The sequence below is a fragment of the Salvelinus alpinus genome, chromosome 5 (assembly GCF_045679555.1).
Source record: "Salvelinus alpinus chromosome 5, SLU_Salpinus.1, whole genome shotgun sequence".
Classification (NCBI taxonomy): Eukaryota; Metazoa; Chordata; class Actinopteri; order Salmoniformes; family Salmonidae; genus Salvelinus; species Salvelinus alpinus.
The window spans coordinates 70,673,208-70,680,682 of record NC_092090.1 but is presented as its reverse complement, the minus strand read 5'-3'; the positions used below and the strand labels follow the sequence as shown (position 1 = coordinate 70,680,682).

The following is a 7,475-nucleotide window of genomic DNA, read 5'->3' as shown; positions in this document are numbered from 1 at the left end:
AGAAGACTTGGTGCTGCAGAGACTCATACATCTGATGCCAGCTATTCTATCTTTCACTCACTCCATTTCTCTCCCTTGCCCTGTCACTCGCTCGCTCTCTCTCTCTTTCTCTCCATCTCTCTCCGTCTCTCTCCCTCCCTAGTCTGGCTCAGTTAGTAGAACATGGCGCTTGCAACGCCAGAAATGTGGGTTTGATTCCCGTGGCCATCCTAGGTAAAATGTATGTATGGCTTGCATGCATTACTCTAAGCCAGTTAGGATTACAGTGACTGCTGAATGGCATATATAATATTCAAACTCTCTCTACTCCCGACTGTCTCTTTAACAGGGATAGGTAGAGGAGGATGAAAGGTTGAAACTGATCTGTAGTGACCAGTGGCTCCCTAACAGTTGGCTGCTATGAGCTAACTGAGGAATGGCCCCCTTGCTCTTCAGGCTGTGTCCTAACTAAAAACATTGATTATGTTTACTCGTTAAACCACGCTTTAAGAAACGGCATGTGAGCTGTCCCCCATAGTACACACACACACACGCGCACGCACACAAACATGCTCACACACACAGGGACTGAGCTGGTTAAAACATTCTAACACATCATGTGAGAGTGAGGTAACATAGCCAGTCTAGCTGTGGTTGCATAATGCCCTTGATACAGTCACACACACACGCTTGCGTACGCACCAGCACGGACGCCTGGGCGCACGCACGCACGCACGCACGCACGCACGCACGCACGCACACACACACACACACACACACACACACACACACACACACACACAGACACACACACACAGAGCATTAATCTAATAGAGTAAAATAAAGTAGTTCCTGATGTTGTAGCAGTCTGAGTTCCCGCTAAGTGCTCCCCAAACCCTCCGTGTGTGTGTGTGTGTGTGTGTGTGTGTGTGTGTGTGTGTGTGTGTGTGTGTGTGTGTGTGTGTGTGTGTGTGTGTGTGTGTGTGTGTGTGTGTGTGTGTGTGTGTGTGTGTGTGTGTGTGTGTGTGTGTGTGTGTGTGTGTGTGTGTGTGTGTGATACATGGCTAACTCTGCTATCCCTGATCATAGAACCTAAGGACACACAGACAGGTCCTCAACGTGCACACTGTCATTGAATCTAGTCTGCTGTATGAGCATGGCTGCAGGACAGCAGATGAATGTTAAACCATTTCAAATGCAGCAGTAGACACAAAATGGCTGTCAGTGAAAACACCTAACCCTCTGCCTTTCCCCCTCTCCTCCTCTCTCCCTTCCCTCTGCCCTGCCCCCTCTCCTCCTCTCTCCCTTCCCTCTGCCTTGCCCCCTCTCCTCCTCTCTCTGGCGCACCCCCCCATCCCCAATCCTCACTCTCTGCCAAAAGGTGTTCCTGCACTGATACTTAGCTCAGTCTGCCAACAGTTAGATTTGTCCTTGGATCTCTTTCCTCTATTCCCCCTCCCTTGCCCCTCTGACCAGCTCTTTCTCCCCCCCCCTCCTCTCACTCTCTCTCCGCCTCTCTCTTGCCCATCTTTCTCTACCTCCCCCTCCCTCATCTTGCTACCTTCCTCTCTCCCTCTCTTCCTCAACCCTCTCTCTCTCTCTCCAGTTTTGGCTGAGGTCCAGTGTTACCCAGAAGAGAGAGTTCACAGGAGACTTGGGGAGATCTGGCCACACTAAAACACTCCTGTTCTCTGTTTCACATCACTTCAGATGGAAAGGAAACAAGCAGAGAAAGCCACTAAAGCTGATTGGATCTCCCTTTACAATCTGTGTCCCTATAATACCTATACACTGGTAGCTACAGTCTCTGGGTCTGCTCTTGACTCAGGTCTCAAAACAGAATTACAATCACATATGACCTATAAGATAATAGAGAGCTGGACCAAACTTAACAATTTTCAAAATTTGAGAGAGAGAGAGTACCCAGGAACTCGTATAGGGATGCCCTGTCCCTGCTCTGTTATAGGAGGACAAAGTATCTTTAGATAGCGCTATGACTCCAACCCCAACAGCACTCTTGCCCATATCATGGGATCGGAATTTGCTCCAGGAATCCAAAGTGAATCCAAAACAGAGCGAGAGCCTCTGTTAGTACGCTACTGTGAGTCCACCATCCAGTATGTTGCCAGTTGCCGTGACAACAGAAGCCCCACACCAACATCTCCTCACCATTTCTCAGTGTCTCAATCCAGCACCTGCTACTTCTCATTATGCCGCTACATCACTCAGCAATACCTCTATACTGTAGCTCTGTCACTCAGCTATACTCAATCTGCCCTACCCACACAACACATATCAGATACAGAATTGGTATCACAAATTGTTCTGGCAATCCTCCCAAAACTTCATTGGGAGGAAGGATGTTTGAAATGCTTTTTACATTTGTATCACAAACAATTTTTGAGATAATCATAATGGAAGTGGCAATTTCAGGCCCCTTTAAGACATATACATGGCTCCTGTAATGCTACAGACAACATCTTGGTGTAATTACACTTAGTGTATAAAACATTAAGAACAACTTCCTAATACTGAGTTGCACCCTTTTTGCACTCAGAACAGCCTCAATTCATCAGGGCAAGGACTCTACAAGATGCCACGCTCTCCACAGGGATGCTGGCCCATGTTGACTCCAATGCTTCCCACAGTTGTGTCAAGTTGGCTGGATGTCCTTTGGGTGGTGGACCATTGTTGATACACACGGGAAAATGTTGAGTGTGAAAAACCCAGCAGCGTTGCAGTTCTTGACACACTCAAACCGGTGTGCCTGGCACCTAGTACCATACCTCGTTCAAAGGCACTTAAATCTGTTGTCGTGCCCATTCACACTCTGAATGGCACACATACACAATCCATAGCTCAACTGTCTCGAGGCTTAAAACTCCTTCTTTAACCTGTCTCCTCCTCTTCATCTACATCTACACTGTGGATTTAACAGGTGACATCAATAAGAGATAATATCTTTCACCTGGATTCACCTGGTATGTTATGGAAATAGCAGGTGTTCCTAATGTGTTGTACACTCAGTGTATACTCCTTATAGTGTGCTCTAAAATATGGAGTATATTTATATTCTGAAATACAAATTTTCACATTCATTTATTCAACATTCCAAATATTATTATGAATATCTCAAAAGTATTATTTTTTACTTTGCTTATTTTTATACATATTGTTTGGAACAACATATGCCTACTCTTCAATCAGCTACTTTTGATGAAATTATAATTTTTATACCTAGAAATTGACATTATAGGTCATTAACCAATCACAACCCTCCTGTAGGGTTGCACATTCAGCAAATCACCAGCAGAGGGAGTTCCCTTTGAATCCATTTTCCCATTCACTGCGTTGGTGGTGCTGATAAAATGTATCATAACTTTAAACTTAGCAGAGAGCCCACTCTGGAAATGTGATGTACTTATAGAGTATTTTATTTAAAACCATGTCTAAAATTGAACAAAATCTAAAAGGGTACTTTTGTTATATTAATAGTTTTAATGTTAAATAAATTAATGTGTAACATTTTATTTCAGAAAGTAGCGATACTCCATATTTTATAGCACAATGTTAGGTGTATAATGACACCAAGGTGTTTTCTGTATCATGTACGGTTCACAGATCATTTGGGTATTACAGGAGGCGTGTATATCTCTAAAAAGGGCCTAAAATGCCCACTTTCATAATGATTTCCCCCAAAAAAATGTGTGTTACAGATGTAAAAAGCATATGAAACATCCTTCCTCCCAATGAAGTTTCTATGTGAGAATTGTCAGAAAAATCTGAGATACCCAAAATATTTTTGGGCCATGCAGGTACATTTCAACCAGTGTGTGAGTGTGTAGCCTACTGTAATAGAACAGCATGGAATCACCCTATCACCCTACACACTTACACACCCATTAAAATGTACCTGGTCTAATTTCTCTAATGGATCGCACTTTATCCTACAACAAGAGCATACAAGTTAACACTTTATTTTAGAAAACAACCACTATTACACCAATCAGTGAAATAATTGAGGGGCAAGAAGATGGTGGGCCTGCCTTGGCCTGTAACTGGTTTCTTGAAGTAAGCTCAAAGCATACCTGACCTGACCCTGACACTAAAGTGGAAGGCTCTATTTGTCCCGTCCTGTTTCAGCTGCTATGGTAACAGTGGACAATACCTTCTGGCACTTACTCTGAACAACTCGACAGTTAGTAACTACCTGGTACCAAATGGTACATAGTGGTGCTCGTTTCAGTTCATCGCAAAGACACTGGAAAGTCATTTGTTATTAAGCAATAATTATGTAAGTACCACTTTGCTGTTAAATCTAGCCAAGTAAATACCAGGTAAAAAGTGTAACTCCATTCTGAGATCAGATCATGGCCATTTGTGAAACAGACTTGGTGATGCAGTGATCTGCTTGCGTCGGCTTTCTCTCACACGGGCCAGGAGGGTTTCAAACAGCCTATAGAAGGACTAAAGTGTCCTTATAGGCTAGCCTACAACACCATCGAACATTCTCAAAAGGTTTGGACCTCTTAGTGTAATGGGTTGTTTTATACACTCTCAAAGTGTGACATGTATTTTACAGTGATTTCATCAATCTACAGTTGCCTTCAGGATGTGTGTATAACCCTTCACACCACCACTTGGACCATAAATAGGCTTACTCTACAACTCCTAGAACATCTCATCAGAGGTCTGGACCCTTAATGGCACAGGACGCAATGCACTTGCCAAAGGGTTAGTGGTTCAAGACCAGGCCGAGGCCAGTTGGTTATGCCTACGTCTTCCACCTGCTCCACAACACGCACACACGCGCGCACACACACACACACACACACACACACACACACATACACGCACGCACACACACACACACACACACACATACACATACACGCACGCACACACACACACTAGCCTACCTAGTGAGATCAAAACTCGCTACAAATGAACTGTTTATTTTGAGATATTGCATTCTCTTTTTATAAACCACAGCCAACCGCAAAAAAAGTATCATAAATTAATAAAATCATGTTCAACTCACATTTAGACTACAATAACGCAAGTGTGTAAGAAATGATGGTCAACTACTTACCCATGTCCAATGTTGTCGAACACTTGAGACTATCGTGTAGATATGTCATCAAGATCATTTAAAATCCATTTGGTGACATTTACAGAACCGGCGTCTGCACTGACAGCGTCCTTGGTAGCTGTCAAATGGAGCAAGTTTTTTTTTTTTTTTACAGAAAACCTGAGGAAAATGGCGTCAACAGTGCGCTGAAAAAAAGGCAAAAATAATTATAGCCGATCTGATAATCAAATCAATGTTCACAAAAATCCTAGGTTGTGATTGAATCTACGTCCTTTTCCTGTGAAATATAGCGCGTAAAAAACCTTGCTTACGGGTTTACTAAGCACAAGATTTACAGGGCCACTGCAGAGATCCCATCGCCATGTCCGTGGCTGGTCAGTCGGCGAGTTAAGCGCTGCTTCCCTCTCAAACCTTGACTCCGGGGGAGGATCGGAGCAAACCGTTTTACTGCAGTGAAAACAAACCAGCAGAACACAGATTGTATCCGAATAGCCTCCAACCCCACATTCAACAGTAACGTCACTGGAGAGATCGTGGTTGGATGCGTAAAAGTGGGAGAAGGTGTTGGTTATCAGAAGACTGGTGTTTTCCCTTCCCGGTGGGTCGGAATTGGGGGGGTGTTCTGTTCGCTCGCTCGTTCTAGCTCCGTGTGTGTCAGGTTCGGTTGATAATGATCTCACCGAGGGACGGGACTGTAGAGGCAGCTCGCGCTTTGGTAGAGAGGAGAAGAGCGCAGTGTCGCCTCCACCTGGTAGCGGGTGGTAGACTAGTCTAAACCCTACTAGCCTACACACAGGACATTCCCGTTTGTTTCAACCTGTTTCATAACAGGAAAGGTGATCACTGGTCAGTTCCCGTCAATCACCAACCTTCCTTCACTGTAGGCCTATGTATACTCCGTATGTGATATTCTACTACCATTTCTGACGTTATGTCAAATAGTGTCACAGTCACTTGAATAATCCAGTCATATTATTATTCATGAAGGCTTCCTTTCAGAATTGGAGCAACATCAAACTGGTTTTATTTGATCTTGCACAGTGTTGTTTACGTCCCTCTCCATGCCTCAACCTAGGCTCGATCCAACGACCCTAGCACACATCGACAACAGTCGCCCATGAAGCAGCGATACCCCGGCTCTTGTAGAGCAAGGGAAACGACTAGGTTACTTTGATGTCTCGGAGTGATGTCACTGATTGAAAGCTATTAGCGCACACCAATAACTAACTAGCCATTTCACATCAACACAGCATTGTGTGTCTTGTGTTATTTTTCATGCATAAACAACAGTATGTGCTTCCTGTTCTTCCAGGAGGATAGAATATATATATTTACAGAGCAAATAGAGCTGAATAATGATTCAGATAGAACGTAGGTTAGCATACACCGCATAGCAACTGGACAGTGTCTTTGCATATTGGTGTGTGTTTGTGCTGTCAGGTTAGCATAACAACCAGTGCTGACATTTCCATAAACACACTACACACACATATATGCTGCATTAGTTGAGAGGATTATTGCCATTTCTCTTTCGTGGTTGTTAGAAGCTATAGCAACAGCTACTTGCACTTGTGTCCTAACATTTCGACGTACTGTAGTGAGATGCTGTAAAGTGGGATGCTCTCTGTTGAAAAGGCTCTAATTGTTCTCACACATGGATCATTTTAAAGGATAGAATGAGCTGCAACTCTCTAAACCGAAACCACAACTCTCTCTGCCCTATCCTTGTCCTCTAACCAGAATTCCTGATTCTGTATCAGCTCCTATCTCACCCAGTGCATTCACATTAGGCCACATCAACAAGTAGTCCTTCGGACAGATTTGTAGTGGGATACAGGTGTCCTCAATTCCTCCACCCTCAATGGCGAACCTCAGCCTGACTCTGCCGTAGCTGGGTCCGGCACATGTGAGACGCAGGCAAGTGGAACCTTCACTTTCTCACAGCCAAGTGCAGCAAGCACACATCCAGCAGGAGCTAGGCCTACAGAGGAGCCTGTTTTGGGTGAAAAGAGCTGAAAACAGCCCCCAGTCCATTTGAGAGATAATGAGGTTTACCCCCAACATAACCCGATCTCAAAAGAGATTATTCACATAACCACTGCAGCTATCTGTGGCAGCCTACCCTCAACACTCTCCATCCAAGCCCTCTTCCTCAGAGCCTACAGTATGGAGGCCCCAACACATGAAGGCCTGCCATTTCGCCAGTCTCTGGAAGACACCTCACAGAGGAGGCACACTGGGGGATCAGAGTGACGTTCTATTAAATCTCTCGGATCCGCTCTTCATACCGGTCCTCTCAGAGCCGTGGAAACGGATGGAGTGGAGTCCCATCAGAGACCCTGTGTGACTCAGAAGCTGCTGCTCTCAGGAAGTGTATGAAGCTCCTTAAACTAGAGGAGGTCAA

The 7,475-nt window shown here is 44.6% G+C and overlaps 1 protein-coding gene across 1 annotated transcript in view; it reads right to left on the bottom strand.

Annotated features, from left to right (window-relative positions):
- LOC139576656 (SET-binding protein-like) overlaps positions 1 to 5,762 on the bottom strand; it is a 56,831-nt gene extending 51,069 nt beyond the window's left edge. The window contains exon 1 of the mRNA XM_071402979.1: positions 5,072 to 5,762. The gene's annotated coding sequence lies outside the window, so the exon portion shown is untranslated. The remainder of the gene's footprint in view (positions 1 to 5,071) is intronic.
- Positions 5,763 to 7,475: the final 1,713 nt, after the last annotated feature.